This window comes from Diorhabda sublineata, chromosome 8 (assembly GCF_026230105.1).
Source record: "Diorhabda sublineata isolate icDioSubl1.1 chromosome 8, icDioSubl1.1, whole genome shotgun sequence".
Taxonomy (NCBI): Eukaryota; Metazoa; Arthropoda; class Insecta; order Coleoptera; family Chrysomelidae; genus Diorhabda; species Diorhabda sublineata.
In genome coordinates, this window is record NC_079481.1 from 7,251,205 (window position 1) to 7,275,971 (window position 24,767).

The 24,767-nt window shown below is 34.1% G+C and overlaps 1 protein-coding gene across 3 annotated transcripts in view; it reads right to left on the reverse strand.

Moving 5' to 3' along the window:
* The window catches only part of LOC130447762 (protein sprouty), a 50,599-nt gene that overhangs the window by 15,234 nt on the left and 10,598 nt on the right, over positions 1-24,767 (reverse strand). The window contains exons 2-3 of one of the 3 annotated variants that reach the window (XM_056784750.1): positions 23,808-23,843; positions 17,422-17,506 (exon numbers count right to left, since the gene is read on the reverse strand). The gene's annotated coding sequence lies outside the window, so the exon portion shown is untranslated. Of the gene's footprint in view, positions 1-5,997; positions 6,272-17,421; positions 17,507-23,807; positions 23,844-24,767 lie in introns of those variants that run through there. The other 2 variants (XM_056784751.1, XM_056784749.1) reach the window with 2 other exon arrangements.

Sequence of the window (24,767 nt, forward strand, 5' to 3'; positions counted from 1 at the left end):
TTCCAAAACAAGATGAAACTAGAGATCTATAGACCCACGAGTAAAGTAAAGTAAAGAAAATAATTTTCAACGAGACGTGGGTACTTTTTGAAGAATATGGGGTTCCAAAAGTACTTGGTCTGACCTAGAGATCGCGGTAGTTGTTTACTGAATTAGGAAGTACACAATTTGAAGACGCCACGTACCAGCAGGTTATATTTGATGTACCACAAACAAATAATGTAAAGAATTTTCCAAAACAAGATGAAACTAGAGATCTATAGACCCACGAGTAAAGTAAGGTAAAGAAAATAATTTTCAACGAGACGTGGGTACTTTTTGAAGAATATGGGGTTCCAAAAGTGCTTGGTCTGACCTAGAGATCACGGTAGTTGTTTACTGAATTAGGAAGTACACAATTTGAAGACGCCACGTACCAGCAGGTTATATTTGATGTACCACAAACAAATAATGTAAAGAATTTTCCAAAACAAGATGAAACTAGAGATCTATAGACCCACGAGTAAAGTAAGGTAAAGAAAATAATTTTCAACGAGACGTGGGTACTTTTTGAAGAATATGGGGTTCCAAAAGTGCTTGGTCTGACCTAGAGATCACGGTAGTTGTTTACTGAATTAGGAAGTACACAATTTGAAGACGCCACGTACCAGCAGGTTATATTTGATGTACCACAAACAAATAATGTAAAGAATTTTCCAAAACAAGATGAAACTAGAGATCTATAGACCCACGAGTAAAGTAAGGTAAAGAAAATAATTTTCAACGAGACGTGGGTACTTTTTGAAGAATATGGGGTTCCAAAAGTGCTTGGTCTGACCTAGAGATCACGGTAGTTGTTTACTGAATTAGGAAGTACACAATTTGAAGACGCCACGTACCAGCAGGTTATATTTGATGTACCACAAACAAATAATGTAAAGAATTTTCCAAAACAAGATGAAACTAGAGATCTATAGACCCACGAGTAAAGTAAGGTAAAGAAAATAATTTTCAACGAGACGTGGGTACTTTTTGAAGAATATGGGGTTCCAAAAGTGCTTGGTCTGACCTAGAGATCACGGTAGTTGTTTACTGAATTAGGAAGTACACAATTTGAAGACGCCACGTACCAGCAGGTTATATTTGATGTACCACAAACAAATAATGTAAAGAATTTTCCAAAACAAGATGAAACTAGAGATCTATAGACCCACGAGTAAAGTAAGGTAAAGAAAATAATTTTCAACGAGACGTGGGTACTTTTTGAAGAATATGGGGTTCCAAAAGTGCTTGGTCTGACCTAGAGATCACGGTAGTTGTTTACTGAATTAGGAAGTACACAATTTGAAGACGCCACGTACCAGCAGGTTATATTTGATGTACCACAAACAAATAATGTAAAGAATTTTCCAAAACAAGATGAAACTAGAGATCTATAGACCCACGAGTAAAGTAGAATAATGACAATAATTTTCAACGAGACGTGGGTACTTTTTGAAGAATATGGGGTTCCAAAAGTACTTGGTCTGACCTAGAGATCACGGTAGTTGTTTACTGAATTAGGAAGTACACAATTTGAAGACGCCACGTACCAGCAGGTTATATTTGATGTACCACAAACAAATAATGTAAAGAATTTTCCAAAAAAAGATTCCATGAAGAAAGGAACTCAACCTTAGTCCGAACCTGCATTAATTTACCTTCTGTTGCAGGTTGTTCTTTCTTCAACACCTCTTTACCAGTGACCGGTGCATCCCTAGATTTTATGCCCAGATAAAAATCCGAGGTGAATCTAAATTATACACGGGATTCGTAGTTTTTATGGCACACCTGGTTTAAACGCCATTAACGTTTATGCTTTTTTTTATTTTCGAAATGTGAAAGGTCCATTCATTTTTTAAACATAAATCTTGTCTTTCGTATTCGTCTGTTGAAATTTGAAAAATAAAAAATCGAATGGGTTTCACATTCACGAGATTATCTTAACATTTAATTGCGATGAGACACAAGTAAAAAATTTTGGTGGTTGTACGAGGGTTAGTACTTAAGTTTTGAGATAAAAAGAGGCACATCAATTCGATGTTGTGACTGTTCAAAAACGTTTTCGATTGAACTGATGTATGAAAACACGCGTTGTCGTAGTGGAGAATGATTCGTCTTCAACGCGCTTGGTTTCCATGATTTTTTCGAAAAATTCTAGCAAATACCGGCATATCATCCAGAATTGAGCGTTTTCCGTCTAGAGTCGCACGAAAATGATTTTTAATTCAATTTTTTTTACCAAAATGAATGTTTGAAGTATCCATAACCAACTCAAATAGCACTCGTATGACGACATGTTTTGTATGGCGATGTCAGATTTAACATAATCACATCAGTGGTGCCATGTAGAAGTAAAATTTAAGATAGTGACGTAGATAACAAAAAATAGGCTTCAGTTTCGTTCATAACCTCTTCATTAGCGCAAAATTTCGGTCCAGCGAGGTCTGAGAACAGAAAAAATCGCTGGGGGTTATATCAGGTGAATAAATTGTATGCATAAGCAATTCGAAGATCGTCGATGAATATTATACCTAAAATATTGATGTTATAACTATTCCAGTCGAATTGTGACTTTTCCATGCTTTGTAGTTGGTTCGAATGGACGGGATGAATCAACTACAAAGCAATGAAATGTCAAAAATCGACTGGAAAGGTTATAAAAATGCAGTTTCCAGAGTTAAGATTCAAAAGCAAACAGTTTCTAATGCCAAGTGACAATTCATTTTCGAAAAATGCAGTTTCCAAAGTCAAATGACTGATTGCTTTAAGAAAAAAAAACGGTTTTCAAAGACAATTGACAGTCCGTTTACAAAAAATACAGTTTTCACATACAAACTACAGTTTGATTTAAAAACAAACGGTTTCCATAGACAAATGACAGTTTATTTCAAAAACAAACGGTTTCTAATGACAAATGACAATTCACTTGCGAAAAATACAATTTCCAAAGCTAAATGACCGATAGCTTTAAGAAAAAAAAAACGGTTTTCAAAGACAATTGACAGTCCGTTTTCAAAAAATACAGTTTCCACATACAAACGACAGTTTGATTTAAAAACAAACGGTTTCCAAAGACAAATGACAGTTTATTTCAAAAACAAACGGTTTCTAATGACAAATGACAATTCACTTGCGAAAAATACAATTTCCAAAGCTAAATGACCGATTGCTTTAAGAAAAAAAAAACGGTTTTCAAAGACAATTGACAGTCCAGTTTTCAAAAATACAGTTTCCACATACAAACGACAGTTTGATTTAGAAACAAACGGTTTCCAAAAACAAATGACAGTTTATTTCAAAAACAAACGGTTTCTAATGACAAATGACAATTCACTTGCGAAAAATACAATTTCCAAAGCTAAATGACCGATTGCTTTAAAAAAAAAAACGATTTTCAAAGACAAATGACAATTCACTTTCGATTTTTGACCTTTCCATGCTTTGTAGTAATTCTAATGGACGGGATAAATCAACTACAAAGCATGGAAAGGAAAAAGAAAAGATAAAAAATCGGTGTTCATTTCATTTCGTTTAAACTGAGCCAACCACTTCTCAAAAGTTGATTCTTCCATGGAAAATATTCGGTTTGCCAAAGAGCAAAGTTTTTTGAAACTTGGGGCTAATTGAAAATCATGTGTATTTAATCCTAGTACGAACTTTTCGGCCCACCTACTACTTTGAATTACCTGAAGAAAAGGTAATATGCTTGAAGAAAGGAAACGACAGATGGTTGAAGGGGATCTACGTATAACAAAACACAAACAGGGGGAGAATAACAGATTGGAGGAAGTGAATTTATTACCGTACGCAACAAAAATGATTATCCGACAAAAAAATTCTTATCAATTCATATTGATTACGAACTGTAGTATGAGAAAAAAAATCGAATTGCAATCACGTTTCCGTAACATGAATTTTACTGAATAAACAGTGCATTGTTTTGTGTTTTTAATAGTCAGCCTTAGTTTATATATAGTTAATTACTATTACTTCCTGTCACTTCAAAATAACATTAATATATAATTCAAAAGATAACGAAAATTGAAACCCGATATTTCAACACGTCTACTGCCGGGAGTATTTGATTGAACGAACTTGGTCCACGTCAAGTTCCTCAAAATAGCCTTTAACTGCCGTATTAACCTCCGAGAGCAAAAAATAAAACGGAGCCTTCACATGGAACGATCTTCGCCTTCTTTGGAGCCGGTTCTCTCTGTTTCGGTTGTGAAGCGATGGACCCACGTTTCATCATCCATGGGTATGGTTCAAAAATTCTGCTCGATTTCTGTGAAACGTTGCCAAATACTCGATGGAAACATCTTGTTGAAATACCTCAACATGTTTGGAAAATTTGTGGAAATTTTAGCCTACCAACAGTTAATATTATTTACATTCATAGGTTTATTTTAGTCAAATCTTGTGACCTATTTTAGGAGTGGTCCGCAAGCAGAAACCATTCCTCTGGACTTACTAAAATGGAGTAAAACCTGGAAAGCTTCACCGGCCTGGTTTGAAGTCTTTCGCTTGGGCTGCAGCGTGGTTACGTGGGGCACAAAGATAGTCAGCCCCAGCGTCGATTCCAGGGCAGAAAAATGTTAAAAATAACCATTTAGTAAACCCCGATGACATATTTCAATCACCGTTTCGTATAAAGCTCGACCAGATGAAAAATTTTGTGAAAACTACGCCTTAAGTTGGTAGTGGATTTTCATACCTGAAAAAGAAATTTTCCAAATCCAGCGAGGCAAAATAACTAATGAAAGATACAAGGAAAAATGAATTTTCTGGGAAAATGTTTTGTGACTGTCGTACAAAATTTTCTAGGAAACAATCACAAAGAATTAATCATTATTCCTGAATGGATTTCTTCCCCGAGGATTTGGGTACTATGAGGACGAACAGGACAAAAGATTCCCTTAATAGAAAAGCGCCATCAAGGTAAAAAGTACAATCACGAAAATCATCGCTGTACATTAAGAAAAACTTTTTCCCACTGTTATACCTTTTATAAAAATATATATTTTGATGTGTAAATTTTTTTCCATTGATATATTTTTGTAATGTGGTCATAGTCCCATCAAAATTTTGACACAAGTTTTCGTGTGACGTAAATTTTATCGACCAGTGTTAATATAACAAAATATAATCGCATCGCCCTGTATATACACATAGGAGACAGTTTAAAAATAAGACTTATCACCCTGTATTACGATGAGAGTTTAGCACTTCCGGTTATACGTAGACGTCAACTTTTAAACGGAACCTGATTTAGATACATCGATATTTTTCAAAATGTTGAATAAACCACATAAAAAAACCGATAATTTCATTAATAATTTGAAATGGTAACCAATAAACAATAAACATTTGCTAATTAATGTTGATTGATATTTTATATACGTTAATACACTCTATTTCCGGTATAACCGGAAGTGCAAATCTACAGATACGTAATTTCAAATATTTTCGCGCCACACCCCGTATAATTACGTTTATGTGAAAACTAGTGAATAATATCACTTCTAATTTAAATAAAAATTGCGTCCAGGTGGATTTTTATTACTGAAGGTATAAAAAGAAGGGTAGCTACATTTTTTTTTTTCGAAAATCAATTTACAACCCACTGTATTTCGAATTATAGGTTTAAATAGATTAGATGGATTCAATTAGTTATTTCCGGTGTCGAATATCCTGCCATAGCAACGTTTTATTGATAAAAAATATTTTTCTTTTTTTTTAGATAACGTTTTAAATTTCGCCTTTAAGGTAAAACGTAACGTTCCGTCTATGATTTCCGCCGCGCTTATTATTATTATATATACATCGAATATAAAGATAATTAGTTTTAAGACGAAAATATATTAGTGAATGGAAAATACACCCACACGCCTCAATGTCATATAGACATACAGGTGGATTCGAAATAAAGGTCGTGCACGACACGTTTTTCCCAATATGGACCAATGAAAAACTCACTGTATTAAACTGTACACTGCAGAAGAGAATGCCTCCCAACTCACTGTACCCTCCTTCAGAAGATAATCCAACATTTTTTCCACAACATACACTCACTGAAACGATTTTTTTTTTTTTATTATTTTTTTCGAAACTCCGATGAAATGCGGCAACGTCGTATTTATAACAACGGCGAAACGTTCTCTCTCTATGACATTTCGGTGAAGACTGAAGCTGCGCGGGTAGGAGTGCAAGGCAGGACGATAGTGGCGCGACCGCCGGCCGAATTCCGAACGTAGTCGTAGCTTTTTATGAATGGGAGGCCGCCATTATGAATGAAACGACGTACATTCAAGGAAACTTGCAAAGTATTCGCAACATAGGCGCAGATTACGGATTTTACTCGGTGCTCGATGGGCTGAACGTTTTTTTTTCTACCTCGACTCGATTAAAATATCAGTTTTTCGAACATGTTTTGATACTGAACGGAATTTAATTTTGAACGAGAAGTTTTAACTAATTACGTTTATAAATGCGGTTTCGTGAGTTTCTCTCAATTCCAAATTTGTCGAAAGCTTTCTTCATATCATTAAATACAAAAAAATGCATTTTTATCTCGACTGGCAGCTTCATTTATAATTTTCTTGGTGGTAAATACGTCTTTCAATATTACGGAATCCAATTTTACATTTTTTAACCTTTCGGTAACTATTTTTTCGTTTTTCTCTTCATTATTTACATTTTTAATTTCTTTATTTTGTGTATCATTACTAACTACTAATAGTATGAGAAATTTTATAAATATTATAGAGATAAACAAAATTTTATTGCATATTATCAAAATCGCTGAATAAATCGTGTAACTGACACACAGATGGCGCTGCTAATGTCAAATCTATATGACGTTTATGAAGTACCAACTGTCAAAAAACTTTATGGAAAATTTCATAACATTTCGATTAGTCAGAGAAAATTGACAATCGTTTAAATAAAACTACTTTTTAAAACGATTTCGTGTGGTAATTTATCATTGGTTTTTGATTAAAAAATACAGTACAAGCTTAGAAATGGCTTTAAAAACGTTGTTAGATCCTTTGAATGAAAAAATCGAGGAAAATACCACGCTTTGACCAAGACAATGCACCGATTCACAAATCGATGGGAACGATGTTTAAATTGAAGGAATCGCTTACTAATCCACCGTATTGTCCAGATCTGGCCCCCAGTGACTACTGTTCTCAAAAAATAGTCGCCAATGAGAAATTCAGCTCAAATGAAGAAGCTGGAATTAAAGCCTATTTTGAGGCAAAAGACAAAGCACGGCATCGATAAATTAGAGGAGCGTTGGAATTTTGTTAAAAAATTCTTGCATATAAAGACGCATATTTCGAGAAAATTCTTTGTATATAAACCGTAGACTTATTAATAAGGTTTAAATTACAAAACTGGGCGTGGATCGATGATTTAATAGCAATCGATTTTAGTCTAATAGAATCGAATGGTAAAAACTGGAATCGATATTATATATCGTAGCATTTCTTAACTCTGCGTATTCTAATACCGGATATTAAGTTCTACTAATAGGCCGTTCAACCCATGAATGCAGATAAAACATTTAATATCAATGTACTTTAGTCTAATAATCTAGTCATCTAACTTTATGTTCGTTGAAAAAAAAAATCAAAAACCACGTCAGTACCACAAAAATCATGTTATTAGTTATTCCCATACATTATAATATCCGTTTCGGTGTTAACTCGATAAATACTCACAATAATATACCGGGGATAGTCAAAAAATTATCTAAATGACACAAACAATTTGTATTATTACAAAATCAAAAATCCAAATGCAATTAAATATAGAAATCGGTAATAAAGTGACACATTGAAGCCGATTGGTCTATAGAAATAGGTTTTTGTGTCTACGGCAACCTTTTGAGTCAGGAGAGCTTAATTTACAATTTTTCAAAGAACCAAAAAAAATTTAATGTTTCCAGTAGTAAATGAAACTATCACCTTTTTGTTGTTGGAAAATATTTGACAGTTTTTTGAAATCTGGGAACACAAAAATATTCCGAGGGGACTAAATCTGACGAATAGGGTGAATGAGATAGCATTTGCAGCTATTCTTGGTGTGGCCAAAAGCGTTGTCATTACGTCTCTCAACAACTTTCTCCAAAACAGGTTCATCAGAGATGGATGAGACAAGCGAAGGCCTATATAGATGGACCCCATTCGTTTCTCACCAAACAAATATTCCAGATAAATAGGCGCGAAAGCAGACTAGATCCGGGGTGCCGCTGGTGCATGGATGAGGACGAAACTGCAGACCACGACGGGTCTCTGTGAAGGTCTATATGCTCAAAGACTTCAACGGCCCTCTATACCTATGAACCATGAGCCGGTGCATTGTGCACTTTCCTCAAAGCCAAATACGGCTGTTTTTGTTTTCTTTCTTCGCTCAAACGTTGCAATAAACTGTGGAAACTACGTGGATGATCCCAGAAGTACCGGACTCAAAAAAGAAAACACAAAAATTTTGGAAAAAATATATTTTTTCTTCATCTTTCAGCTCCATACACTTTTTCCAGCGATAAGTTCGATACCCTTAACCATTAACGCCACTTCATTGTTCGAAAATCTTTACCACCGAGCCGTTTTTCAAAATCTGGCAACAGAAAATAATCCGAGGGGGCTAAATCGGGCATGAGGTTGCAATTAAAACTTAAAATCACTTAATTTTAGCCATTGAAGTAATGATGTGTGTTAGCTGGTGCATTGTCTTGATGAAACGACATTTTCTGGTGGTTTTTGCTTGATTTTTTCGCTCAAACGTTGCAATAATATTCGCCGTTGATAGTTTTCCTTTTTTCAAGATAATCAATGAAAATCATCTCAAAAAAACCGACGCCATTACCTTGCCTGCAGATGAAACAGTCTTTGTCTTCTTTGGAACCGGTTCCCGCTTTCTCATGACCAAAATTTCAGTTAATATCGCACTTTTTGAAATGTCTACTTCATCTACTAGTTCGTTCAGTTCCAGTCGACGATCAGCCAGTACCAATTTGTGGATTTTCTTCAACATATCTGGAGTCGTCACTTCTTTTGGTCGACCACTGCGATACTGGTCATACAGACTCTGGTACTTAATATTTTACTGTTAATTACGAAGGACCAGTCTCACCCAGAGTAGAATCTAGTTCAGCTTTTGGATTGGTTGGGCTAAGGTCTTTCTAAATCAGTGGGTAGGTTAGGCCAGTTACTTTTGGTACCATCCTCGTAATATTTAACAAAAAAAAAAGGTATGTGGACATCAATTAAGCTTGAGGAAATGTATAAATAAACGAAAATGAGGTTTTGCTGACCAGTAGCCGATGATCTTTTTGTATTTACATCGCTTTTTATATTTCCTGTTTATTGTTGATATCGTATTAATTAGGTTTGTTTTGCTCACCCCTCGTACATATTTCACGTGTATCAAAGGGACGATCCAAGCTTCAATATATGTACGTTATCTTTAGAATAAACATCTAAAGGGAAGTTACTGTATTATCGGCCAAAAAAAGAAAACGAATTTACATCACGATGATTTTGACACCGATACAACTTAACAATTTAATAATTGAATATTTTGTTTAGTAATACGAATTTTATAATGATTTATTTCCGTCAATTGAATGCTTGTATATGGAAAGATCGTTAAATCATCTGTCAAATAGACGACGCAGCGCTTTTGGATGCATGGAGCGCGTTGCATGGTTCTACAACTAACTGACGCTATTTTCACCGGACTGACGATTCTCTTAATTATCTAAAAAGTATGAAGATTTAGCTCTATAAACGTGACGCAATACGTCAAAAATCTTTCAAATTTTGACAAGCTGTCAATTTAAAAACCACCAGAGTTGCGGCGACTGACTCTCATTGACTTATGTCCCCTATTATAAGGACGCCAATGAGTTTCATTCGTTTCAATAACGCGACTTCATTCATTGGTGAAAGTTTGTTGTATCAATTTAATTATACAATCAGTTTAAATGAATTGACTGGAACAAACGAAATTTCGTATAATCGCTTGGAATTCGAACGAAAATAACAAAATAAAAAGATAACAACGAATACCGTTATTTTTTTTTTTTTCAAATTATTCGTTCCCATCATTTTTCAGGGATTATCGTGTTCTCCATATCGTTATTATTTAACGTAGGTTTCCATATGGACATAGTGAAATTGCCTTGTATGGAAAGCAGGCATGCGTTTAAAATAAAGTGGGACGACGTCTGGGCGTTGTGTTGCGTTGGTGTGGACAAACCGAACATATGCTAGTACATTCTTCGACATAAAATACTTATTACGATCGTATAAAATTTGATTCGCGTGAAATATGTACGAGGGGTGAGCAAAACAAACCTAATTAATACGATATCAACAATAGATTGGAAAACATAAAAATTATCGATTATCGACTATTGATCAGCAGAGTCGATTCACAAAAAGCCTCATTTTTTTCCATTTTTACATTTCCTCGAGCCTAATTGATGTCCACATACTTTTTTTGTTAAATATTACGAGGATTGTACCAAAAGTAACTGGCCTATAACCTACCCACTGATTTAGAAAGACCTTAGCCCAACCAATCCAAAAGCTGAACTAGATTCTACTCTAGGTGAGAGTGGTCCTTCGTAATTGATAGTAAAATATTAAGTACCAGAGTCTGTATGACCAGCATCGCAGTGGTCGACCAAAAGAAGTAACGACTCCAGATATGTTTAAGAAAATCCACAAATTGGTACTGGCTGATCGTCGACTGGAACTGAACGAACTAGTAGATGAAGTAGACATTTCAAAAAGTGCGATATTAACTGAAATTTTGGTCATGAGAAAGCGGGAACCGGTTCCAAAGAAGACAAAGACTGTTTCATCTGCAGGCAAGGTAATGGCGTCGGTTTTTTTGAGATGATTTTCATTGATTATCTTGAAAAAAGGAAAACTACCCACGGCGAATATTATTGCAACGTTTGAGCGAAAAAATCAAGCAAAAACCACCAGAAAATGTCGTTTCATCAAGACAATGCACCAGCTAACACACATCATTACTTCAATGGCTAAAATTAAGTGATTTTAAGTTTTAATTGCAACCTCATGCCCGATTTAGCCCCCTCGGATTATTTTCTGTTGCCAGATTTTGAAAAACGGCTCGGTGGTAAAGATTTTCGAACAATGAAGTGGTGTTAATGGTTAAGGGTATCGAACTTATCGCTGAAAAAAGTGTATGGAGCTAAAAGATGAAGAAAAAATATATTTTTTCCAAAATTTTTGTGTTTTCTTTTTTGAGTCAGGTACTTCTGGGACCATCCTCGTAGTTTCCACAGATAGAATAAAGATGTGATAGAAGATGGTTAGGAAATTGTGAATAAAAAGAAAGAAATAAAGAGAAAAACTCTGGAAAATATGAAAGTTTCTTCTGGAAATGGAATAGCTAGATTTGCAATTTCAGATTAAACATTTCAGATTATATAGCATTTTGTTAAATCTGTATTGGTCTAAAGGTTTTTCAAAAAAACTCAGTTCGTACCACGAATTTTTAGTTTTAGACGATTTTTAGACAATGAGCTAGTTAAAAATAAATATTACTTTCAATCCCCGCGCCCAATTAAGCTTTTCCGCGAAAAATGAATTTAATTACTTCTAGAACAAAATTGCAACTTGTCAATTCTGATTTATGAATTCATAACTAACTTTCTAAGCAACATCGTTGAGAACATGTCTTTGATTTTTTGATTATTTAAAGACCTTAGCAATCTTATACAGTGTACCAAATTTTCTAGTTAAAAAAGGGCCATATTTTGAAGCCCTTTAACTCCTCGAGGATGATTCTAAAAATTAACATTGTGGATCGATTTTGGTGACCGTTTTGATTCCGTAGAGCACAAAAATCATCCACGTTTTAATATAAATCACAAAACTTCTATTCGTCGAGTCGCTTTTAATGAAATTCTCCGAGTAGACATCGATTATTAATATTTTTTATTTTATATTAGAATGATACGTAGACAACTCTTCAGACCAAACCTCGTATAGTTGGTGATAGCTAATTAAATTAAAATATAGGGGTGTTTACACTTAATAAGTGTCTTTAAATTTTCCTGGAAACCTGGAAACGACAGATCAACAGAAACAGAAAAAAAGTCAAAAATAAACGAGTCCAGATTTTAATTCAAACCCAAAAAAATCTCCTGGATACGACTTAATCAATGCTAGGATTCGACAAGAGCTTTCTAAGCTGGGAGGCCAATATTTGAGGCAGCTGGGGTCCTAATGAGCTTGGAATCTTGGTTAATTCGATAATTTTTATATCAAATCTCCACTAACTATAATTTATTATCAGTTTTGGATTGATATTGTTGATAAGGAAGTATATTTTGAAATAAAATTTTCGATATTACCACAACGTACCAAACAAAATCGTAAATTAAAGAATTTCATAAAAATATTTACATCATTGACCTTTATTCAGTATCAATTCTAATATCGATGTTTTTTTTTCTTCTCAATGGGAACGGAAATAGTCCAGGTTCGTTATTGGAAAGATATTTTCAAAATTTAAGATACGAGGGTTAATATTTGATCTACCCAACTCCAATTTCTCTGGGCCTGACCCACCTTATCTGTCCATCAGACTCCAAAAGCAAAACACCAGCAGAATTATTGAGTCTAAACAAGATTTATACAAAGTTTCTGCTACGATCTATTTTTATTATAGTAAAGTTCGAACGACCACTCAAGTGGCTTCACAGATATTGAACACCCACCATATAAACTTGATCTAACCCCGTCCGATTATTTTTTATTAGCAAAGCTGAAGGACGAGTTAGACGCCTTGAAAAGTGTGTGGATATGATGAAAAATAATCACGGTTTTTGTGTTTATTTAAGGACCTTTCTTAGTTTAAAACAAAGTGAGTCCTTTAAAAAAAAAACAGTCAAAATAGCCTCATTTCTTTAACCTATTTTACCTCGTCTAATTCGGACTTCATAGACAAATAGGTCTAGCGTTACATAGTTGCCAAACGTATATATTAATTCAGTTAAAAACATTTTAACATACATAAACGATTTTTGATGTTTTGTCTACCTAATTGTGCAAATTATTATACATTATTACGTTTTTTATAGTAAATACGAAATTTTTAATGAAAATTTTTCGTTCAGCACTTCCAATTTCGATTTATTTTTAATGTTGGTTAACTGGACTATATTATTAATCTATTTCAACATATTATTTATCATTCGAGTGGCATAATATCTAAAGTAAATCAAAATGACAATTTTTACACTAATTAATCTCCAAAATAAAGAAAAATAAAAATTTTAATTAATAACACTGGGAAAAAATATTCCTTAATGTACAGTACCAAAATTCTCGGGGAAGAAATCCAGATCAGAACGCTAAAAATTTATTTTTTTTTTAGACTTAAGGGTTATCAAGCTGTAGCCCAAGCAAAAGGACAATGACTTTAAAATCTCCACGAATTTTCCAAACATGTTCACTGTATTTAATTTTTTCAAAAAAGAACTTCATGTTCTCATAAATTTCTTTCGTATCAGAACCACGAACAACCGGAACTGAAGGACAATAAATTCATGACTACAGGAATGTCATTTCACCGTCACAATGTCGGAAAAAAAATTTCGAACAAGAAAAAACTAAATTTCAGTCGTTTAATCCCGACCCAAAGAGCTGAGCTTGGTTTTTGTACAAAATCAAATCCCGACTTTCTGCTTGATTTGGAGGCTTTGGCACAAACAATTGGGCATTATGGAGTATTATTATGTTAGTTACTGATATTCTGCTTGATTTGGAGGCTTTGGCACAAACAATTGGGCATTATGGAGTATTATTATGTTAGTTACTGACATTCTGCTTGATTTGGAGGCTTTGGCACAAACAATTGGGCATTATGGAGTATTATTATGTTAGTTACTGATATTCTGCTTGATTTGGAGGCTTTGGCACAAACAATTGGGCATTATGGAGTATTATTATGTTAGTTACTGACTTTCTGCTTGATATTATTTATTATTCTTTTGTTTACTGACTTTTTGCTTCATTTGGATACTTTGGCGAAGTGTGTTTGGACATGGTTAGATCAAAACCAGTGTTTACCAGTGTAATTTTTCACACAAATTTCATTCTTTGATCTATGGGGATTCCAGTTTTCTTATGTGTACAATCTTAAGCGCCAAGTTGTACATCCTAGTCGTTTACTGTCGACGCAATACGTTTCCATGAGAGTATGGAGCGGAAGTTCTTCAGGAGGAATTAAGAAGATGATGGAGCTATCAAAGCCGAGATATTTAATGGATAGTTGATGCGAATGCATAAGGTTTTTACTTGGGGTACTTCGAGGAGATTTATTTAGAGTTCTTTGGGGTTTTGAATTATCATGAATAACCCACGTTATTCCTTCAGAACAAACTCTTTTTTCAACAAGCGAAGTTTTGAGGTTAAGAACCAGAAAAAAGTGTCTAGTTGTGTGTGAATTTAGATTTGAAAATTTCCATACAGATACTAAAATCAACATTCATTCTAAATACAACGAATTCTATCAATGAAAACAATCTATTGACGCTTTTATCATTAAAAGTAAAGAGACGCCCACTACGAGATGAATCATTTTCAGCTAAAATGAAAAAAATATCATTCATGAAATCCAATTATCGTAACTATGAATGAAATGGTTCGAGATAGTAACAAAAATACAAATATATAACATCCGGATAGATTAGATTAGAGAATTTGTTAACGACATATTGTCACTAGACGAAATAATTACTAATTTGTTTTATACGAGGGCGATTTGAGGGTAGAGAGACAGATGGCAGATAGAAACAACCATGTAAAGTACATAAAAATAGGTCTTCGAACTTGAAACAACTACCGCCATCTGTATGACGGTCCAGGTACTTCTGGAACCATCCTCGTATAAGTAGAATGACTTACAAATTGTCCATCTTCTTTAATCCTAATAACTTCTGTGAAAAGTTACTTTACCATCGAACGTCCCTCGTATATAATCCTAGAATTGTTTTTGTTACATAAAAAGCAAATTTTTGCAATAGTTTGAAGGTTTCCGGTCTGTGTTGAATTAACACGTTGCGAAATTTTGTTTACAAGCAACTTTTTTATTTTCTATAAGCTTTGTCAGCTTTTTTCATCAATTCGATCAGACGCTTTGTTTTTTTTTTAATGTCGATTTGTCATCTATTTAATTATTTAAATAATTTTGTTTTAAAATAAGTGTCAAAAGTACTGCGAGGATTTCGAAATTACTGCCAACCTAGTGTTTAAAATATGCATGTGACGCGAAAATTCTGTCTAGCGAACATCCTCGTAAGATATGAGAACAGGAAAAAGTCACTAAAGGTCGGATCTGTAACATACAGTGGATGCGGAAGCAATTCGAAATCGAATTTCACCATCGTTTGTCGCATAGTGCTTTGTCTCGATGGAACTTCTTCTTAAATGAGACTGTTTTTTCGTGATTTTGACAATCAAATCTTACGTAATGGTTTTTTACACCTGTTTAAGGTAGTCGATGAATATTATAACCAAAATTTTGTTATATAATAACTTGCCAGCCGATTTATAGCCTTTCCACGCTTTGGAATCGATTCATCTCGTGCTGATTGGGTTCATCACCCCAAAAACTGTTCAGAATCATCAGTGCATTATTTTTTTTTTCGTCCATTAGGTTTCTTCGGTACCTTTAAGGTCTCAACTATCTCAATACGTAAACGTCTATTTTGAGGACAAACAAGGCAGATATTAATTGGAAAGGGTTGCAAGGGTTGGAACTTCTCTAGAAAAAGTTTAAAATAAGTCTTGATCCTTTATCAGGTTGGGATATTTTCCAACAGCTCTCGTATAAACAAAAACTACCAGTGAATGAACTTAGAAAGTTTCTTAATTTTTTTTTTTTCGAAAAATGATTCAAACGAAATTGAAAAATTGTTTATTATCTTCATGGAGACACTCATAGATGTGGTCAGTGACTTTACAATTAGTTTTCTCACCTCCTCCTTCTCTTCTTCTCCCTCTCTTCCCTTTACCCTTTCTTCTGTGTTGTTTGACCTTCCAGAGGCCGTACGTATAGATGTGTGTAAGGCGACGTTGCCAGTTTCTACGAAATTCATGTAAATAGAAGAAACAATTTATCTATCTATATATTTTTTTTTCTGTCCCTCGTAAGTCAAATCCTTTTCGTTTCGTCCTTTTCCACAACAATTTTCTATATATTCGGGTAACTAACAACAAGTACGCGTACAGGGTGTTTCTAAAAAACACTTTACGTACGTTTTATATAAGGATAAATGTATGAACGCCCTGTATATCTCGTATTTTAAAATATCGAACCATAATGCGGAAATATTAAATTTCAAATGTGGGTGTCGAATATCTTTGGGAACGAAAGGAATCGTGTTTGACGTTGTTGCCAAGTAAGCAATTTAACGATTTGTATAAAGAATTCGAATAATAAGCAAGAATTAATCAGCACATTTGCCATGACGAAATTATGTTTCAGTTTCAGCAATTGCTTCTTCATTTGAGCTGAATTTCTTACCGGCGATCGTTTTTTTTGAGATCAGTAGTCACCGGAGGTCAGATCTGGACTATAAGGTGGACGAGGAAGCAATTGGACGACCAGAATGTTGACCATCATCGATGTTTGTACGATCACGTTTAAATTGAGGTTCTTTTCGATGGAGTAGTGATAAAACTTTTGAAGCCAATGCTGAGCTTGTACAGTTTTCTGCCAAACAAATATAGACGATGAAAATTATTTTTAATTTCGGTTCTCAGCAGATTTATTAATAAGAAATAGACAGTGGGGGATTTGAGATATCAGCATTTTTTTAAAAGTTATATCGTATTTTTGCTCAAAAATAAGCTGCGAGTGTTTAATCTACAAAATTTGGTGTTAATCAAAACAAGTGGGTTGATAACCTTTCTTACAATTTATTATAAAATGCTGCTTATATGGACAAAATAAATAGTTAATTCAGTATACAGGATTATTCAAAAGTATACGAATGAAAATTTTAAATCGAATGCCTGTAAAAACAATACGAGGATTGCTACTTAAATTTTGAGATATGGCAACAATGATCAGATATTACCATCAGAAGGTTTGATATTTTTTGATGTTTTTTTATTATTTCGACGTGGATTAAACCAACAGCAAATTGTCTATCAATCGCTTCGACTTTTGGCGATGAAGCTCCGCCATTTTCTACCTGGTTTTCCGAATTCAATCGTGGTCATGATGCCCTTTTACCACACCCAGCATTTAGTCCACACTTTGCACCGTTAGATTAATATTTATATGATTATTAAATAAAGAGACCCTCTGTATATCATGTATAAATATTGAACGACTCACCGTCTTCACATTCCTGAAAAAGCTTGAGATACAGTCTTTTTTTCGTCTTCGAATTTTGACGGTTGTCCAGTTTTTTGAGAATATTCTGCAACAAAACAACCTAATAATAATAATAAAACTAACATTTCACATATATTAATCTACTACGCTAGATTTTTACTAGTTGTTCGCAGTTGGAAGTGAAGATGGCGTCAGTTAGTATTCGCTGGTGAATGTTTAACTACATGAACCAAATAGCGACGCTCTTTGTCTTCATTTTAGGTCTCAAGCCCGAACGAGAGTTGTTAAACCTCCCTGATAAGATTAATAACGTCGAAACTAGTCAGTGGGTACAAAACTTTCTCTGCAATGTAATTCAATATTGGTATTGGGTATATCCCGACGTTTTCAAAACTGTAGAATGAGCAAAAAGATTGCAAAATAGATCACCAAAGGTGCGAAGAACAATTTATTGTGGATTCTGTGATACTTCGACTAGATCACCGGAATATACACACTGCTTTTGTTGATTATAAGAAAGAGTTCGAGTGTATCTCATTTCTGGTTCGTAGAAGTCCATTTTATTATTGTAAACTTCAAAGTACGATCGAATCTACATCTGCAATTCGATCCAAGCTCAATCAGTACTAACTGGAGCTTGTGTACAGTGTGAGACCTTTGTTTTGTGGCGTAATCTAGAGAAATAAGTTCTATGAGAAACTATCAAGCTTGTATAGGGTCAAAGTATGTCGAATATCTGTAATAGACAGTAAAAGGTGAGGTAACAGCCTTGGGTAGCTCGTCGTCTTCAACTTGGTTTTAAACGAAATGATAAAGTTGGAAGAGCAGATAGAACCTGGGTATCTTGCTATAAAATATAATTTGCTAACCCCACGACGTTCGAGGACGATCAACAGACAGATCGACTACAATTCCAGCAAAGAGTAGACCAAGTGAAAACACAGAAGACAAAAACAAATTTGATAAATCAGTGTTTGAGAGGAATAATCTATAGAAATAAATACAGGAGATAATCTACCAGACCTGACGTACTGTCATTTGTCATTTTTGTAACTAAACTAAGCATCGTTTTTTCTAAAACATGAAAAATTAGCAGCATATAATTTAACCTACGAGGTCTGGCTATTGAATATCGAGACTGCGCACCTAGAGGGCGCCCTAAACGCGTTGGGTATCTAGATATCTTGTCTATGCACCTCCCAAAACACGTTTCCGTTGCTATTATAGTATTTGTGCAGTAGCGGTTTGAAACGAACGTGTTTTTTGGAAACAACTCCGACTGAGTGCTATAAATTGTTGTAAGAGGCCTACGGGGACGACTCTCTATCTCGTCCGCGTGTTTTTGAGTGGTGTAACCGCTTTAGAGAAAGATGACCAGCGCCCAGGTCACTCCAACTCCGGAAACAGTGAGCAAAATCAACCAGATTGTCGAATGAGCATCCGGATGATTGCCGATGCTGTAAACCCAGATTAACAGACTCCTGACCAAAAGCTCTTGCGTCAAAAGGTCTGCTCAGATTTCCTTGAGGTGATTAGAAAAGGATCTGCTTTGAAAAGGACCCGATTTGAGCAGTAAAGCAAAAAACTGAGGACCCTAACCAAAGAAGACTTCCAGCACTGTTTCGATCAAAGGAAAAAATGTATGGAAAGGTGTGCGGCGAGGGGATGGGGGTATATTGAAGGGGAGCATTCGATTGTAGAATAATTTTTATAATAAAACCGTTTTTCGTAACAAATCTCGTTATTTAATAACCAGACCTCGTAAATTACTAAATCTTGTTTGTTTTTGACTTCTAGGTTAAATTAAACTTTGTAAAGAATGTAATTTTTCAAGAAAACAAATAAGTGAAGGGTATAAAAAGAACTATAAGTGAAAATACGTATAGAAATATTTGGAAAATTCTAAAGGAAACAAATTTTTTATAATATTAAATGTTATTTATCTACCGGGTGGTATTGATTGAAATAATTACTTGAGTACGCCACTGGTGGAATATACAATCAAATTTTAGAAGGAGAACCCAAAGGACAGTGCTGAAGAAAAGAGATAAGAACACATTGACCTGTTACCTACCGGTTAGGCTACTGCGCTACGCACAGCCACGAACGTGGCGCGAGGGGGGATCGGGGGTATGGCGGAGGACGCCGTGCTACGGTCAGTCGGTATATAATAGTCCAGTCAAATTAGACTATTAATCAAAACAAAATTAAGGTGATTACCACACGTTTTTTTTTAGTTCAATACGTAAAAAATCAAATTCATAACTTGTGTTTGAGCTTATTCAAATTTTGCGAAAAAATTAATAAACTACTATTCATAATAATAAGAATTTGAACTTCCACGATTCATTAGACACGAGATCTAAATCAGATATGAAAGAAATGCGCTTCCACTGAGAATCGATATTCAAATTCAAATTCAAATCCCAAAGTCCCGGGTACAAAATAATCAGAAAGACATTAAATAGAAGTAATGACCAATAAAAAATAAGAAGAAAATTGAACTTGAACCACATGCCCTCGTGGGAAGAGAAGCTTCTGACGCAGCCGATGCAAATGTTTTGACAGAAAATTTTTCCAGGAAACTGTAGATCAGATGTGATGTATCATCTCTGAACACATAATGTCTGTCCTGATCCGGAGTTAAACACGTGATTATTTCGATTGAATTGAATAGATTCTTCCAAATACACGTGATTTTTTCGATTAAATTAAATATTTCTTCCAGCTACACGTGATTTTTTCGATTAAATTAAATATTTCTTTCAGCTACACGTGATTTTTTCGATTAAATTAAATATTTCTTTCAGCTACACGTGATTTTTTCGATTAAATTAAATATTTCTTCCAGCTACACGTGAATTTCTTCCAGCTACACGTGATTTTTTCGATTAAATTAAATATTTCTTCCAGCTACACGTGATTTTTTCGATTAAATTAAATATTTCTTCCAGCTACACGTAATTTTTTCGATTAAATTAAATATTTCTTCCAGCTACACGTGAATTTCTTCCAGCTACACGTGAATTTTTCGATTAAATTAAATATTTCTTCCAGCTACACGTGATTTTTTCGATTAAATTAAATATTTCTTCCAGCTACACGTGATTTTTTCGATTAAATTAAATATTTCTTTCAGCTACACGTGATTTTTTCGATTAAATTAAATATTTCTTCCAGCTACACGTGATTTTTTCGATTAAATTAAATATTTCTTTCAGCTACACGTGATTTTTTCGATTAAATTAAATATTTCTTTCAGCTACACGTGATTTTTTCGATTAAATTAAATATTTCTTCCAGCTACACGTGAATTTCTTCCAGCTACACGTGATTTTTTCGATTAAATTAAATATTTCTTCCAGCTACACGTGATTTTTTCGATTAAATTAAATATTTCTTCCAGCTACACGTGAATTTCTTCCAGCTACACGTGATTTTTTCGATTAAATTAAATATTTTTTCCAGCTACACGTGAATTTCTTCCAGATACACGTGAATTTTTCGATTAAATTAAATATTTCTTCCAGCTACACGTGATTTTTTCGATTAAATTAAATATTTTTTCCAGCTACACGTGAATTTCTTCCAGCTACACGTGAATTTTTCGATTAAATTAACCAAATCAAAGAAATTTGATCTTTGAGATAATAAGTGTGTTATGAAGGTTATTATTCACGAGGCGAAGATCACTGTATAAATATATACGTCAAACACGTCAAAATTTACTATTTTAATAAGATATGTCTGGTTTTAAGCGAATTTGACTGGACTATAGCTCGAGGGTCTTTATTGGAGTAGGGGGGCGATGCTGCCACATTCCCATCTGGTCAACAAAAAATAATAATAATAATAAATTTCCACATTTGGGCCTACGCATTCTCGACACTAGCTATTTATTCTCGAAGGTTTTACGTTGAAATTAAAATATAAATTATTTCGAAATTAAAGATGATAGATTATTAGTAGTTTGATCAGGTAGCTGTTAATTAATTATATCGAGCAAACAAAAGATGATCACGGAAACAGTTTATCGAATGAAAGGGGGGCCTACATATTTTTTATTATATTTTGTATTCGACTTTTTATAAAAATAAAAAGAAAAACCCAAATAAATTAATAAATATATCTGCAAATTGATTCGAACTCTATTAGTACTGAAGAAATACCTTTTAGTAGGGGAATATAACTTGATTCCGTTGTGGTTCTGTTTTGCACCATCCAAAGTTAACCAAAATAGTAACTGTACCAACTCCCATCTCTACATGGATGGTACCAAACTATAACACATTTATTTCTACTTATATAAGAGAATGGTTCTGGTCCAACAAAGAAAACCCACAAACATCGACAAACCCCGCAGTTTTTTTTAAATCTGGGAAGAGAAAATAATCCGAGAGGACTAAATCTGGTGATTAAGTAGCAATTCAAACTTTGATTTATTAATTTTGGTTATCAAAATAACGGATTTGTGGGTTAAACAGTTATTTTGCTGGTCCCATTAAATTTCAGGAATATCTTTCGTTCTTTCTGAATTTGTTCGAATCAATTTCTAGAAAACTCTTCTTGATTATAATTTTTCGACTCGTAGAATATTTATATAGCCTTCAATAATTATAATAATTTGTTTGTAATCTCGCAGGAAGTTTCAACGATACTATTTTCAACTTGCCTTAGAAAGGTACAAATTTTTCGACGGATGTTGAATACTTAATTAGTTTTTTGGTATTTCTTCCTAAACTTCGTCGGCGACGAACATTAATTTATTAAAAAATTTAGTAGGGGAGATTGGAGCGGAAAAACTACTTCATAAATATATAAGGTGAATCATATTTTTTTAGTAGAACTTTATACGTCAAACAGTACAGGAAATCGACGTTTTTATCGATCATTATCTGCTGTTGTATGTGTCGAAGATGTCGTCGAACATATCTCAGAAATTATATTACAGTTTCAAGTACAAAAGGAAATTGTCAATGCTTTGTCCAAACAAACAAAATTAAACGTACAAGTTGATGTAATACCATCCGGCTAAACTCATTTCCCTAAGTCTCTTCCCTACAGATTGGAAACTCGCATCCTATTTGGACAGAAAATATCACCGTCACTTCAAATTCGCTTGTTCAATGTTGAAGTAGTAACCAATATGTCCTGGCACAGTCACGTGGTCGATTTAGTGAAGGCTGCTTCACAAAAACTTTGAGATCTGTCCAAGACCAAAAAGCAACAGCTTCTAATCCTTTACAGGACTTAGATTCGTCCACCTTTGGAACACATGATGCTCGACTCAATACAGAACAGAGCAATTCGCCTTATAGGCGATCCAGAGTTGACCAGAAACTTAAATTATAGAAGAAAGAACGTCGAATTGCCTCTGGTTTAGCAATACTACCATGGTAAATGGTCTTCCGAGCTGTCTAACGTAATCTAGAGATCTACTCAACAGGTAGAACTTCAATTTAAGGAGACTCGTTTCTTTGGAGAAGTGCAAACCTGTGGAATCAGCTACCAAAACAATATCCACAGGCATTTCTAATGTAAAAGGGTTTAAACTCTTGTGGTTGCTTTTAACATAAAAAAAAGATGCTTGGGTCAGCTCCAAACTTAGTATTTGATTGCATTTGACATTGCTATCGATATATCTTGTTGTGAGACAAAATAAACACACTCAGCTATGCTGAATTCAACTATTTTCGGATAATAAATATTTCGAGCCGAAATTTTTTATCTGAATAATATTTAAAAATTGATTACATTGTAGAAGATAAAACAAACTACGTACGTAATTCGTTAAAAGCAATATTTCATTTGATTAGATAAGTCTACGGGGGACTTGAAAGTCTCCAAAGTCTTTCGAAGTTTGAAACACTCAGAAACTCCGGAGAACTACATCTAGGAGCGCTCGAAGACGAAAATCGATGGATCAGCCGTAAATACTGGATCCTTCAGTGAAAGATCCTTTGGGTCACAATATATACGAGACCCCAAATTCATACATACTAACACTGCAAGAAAGTGGGACACTATAGGTTTGTTCTTGGTAGCTACACTGACGGAACTAGTTCAGGAAGTGTACACTGAAGCGTTCTTTGTAGCAGTTCGTGTACTGTTTGCACTGGGTCTAGAGTCAGTTCAACCAATGCAGTGCAATAACAGTGATCTGGAAATGCTTGAATCATATGGAATAATCTCTAATACAACAATCAACTCAATTGTTTTCTGCACTTTATCTTTCTACGTATCCGATTTCCGACTGATCCAGTTCCAGTGCAGCTACCAAGAATAAATCTAATGGATTCTTTGGGTCGTATATACGAGATCCCAAAGTACTTCAAGATTCTAGTCCGTTCGGAAGGTTTTTTACTCGGTATTTAAGTTTTACTTACTTAATTGTTGAAGACTCCTTAGCCAGAATCAACCGTCTGCAAAAAAAATTTAGTTTAATGTACAAAAATATACATTTTTTGAATTTTAAACGTTTTTACCTGCAACAGCAGGTGTTTGAGTAACTTTTGGAGCGACTTTGAGGTTTCGAATAACATTCTTAATACAAATACGACCTCAGATTTCCTTTACCACCCTCTATTACTTATTTATTTAATAACCCATAGCAGGTAAAAAAATTGGTTATCATGAAAATTTTCTGATCCAGTAGAAAACAATCAGAAGCCAATCAGCCATTCAAGCTTAAAATCGACCAAAACCTCGCAATTTTGAAGACCTTCATCGATCTTCTTGACTTGGTTGCAAAGTATGCTTTTTATTTTTAAGGGGTGAAAATCACCCCTTACTCCAATAAACTGAAAACTAATTAATTAAAGCGGTAATGGGCTATAGTTATGTTCAAATGTAATAAATGTTGATTGTTTTGTATCATAATGTTTATATTTTGATATTTTACAGCTCACCTACCCTTAAAAACAACCCCTCATATAAAGATTATTTAAAAAATGTAGTGAAATTTTTTTTATTAGAAAATGTATTCGGTTTTTTAATGATAACTCGGCTTCCCTTTAAGCTTTTTGCATTCATCCATACATAATTTTGTAGGAAATTTCATAAGCTACAAAACCATGAGAGTTACAACCCGTCTAGGCCCTTTTCTTAAGAGAATTTTGATGTTACAGGGTACACAAACGACTCTCCCTTCAATCAATACTTTAGACGCTTATATCTAGTTTAATTTTCAAGCTACGTGAGTTTAAAACAAGCAAAATGTTTAGTAAAATAAAAGCTAAATTTTAGTTACAAAAAAATTCTTTGGTTGATCTAATAGTTTTTGAGATATTTTGAAAAAATCGAAAAAAAATCACATTAAACAACTTTTTTCAAAATATACGTGTTAC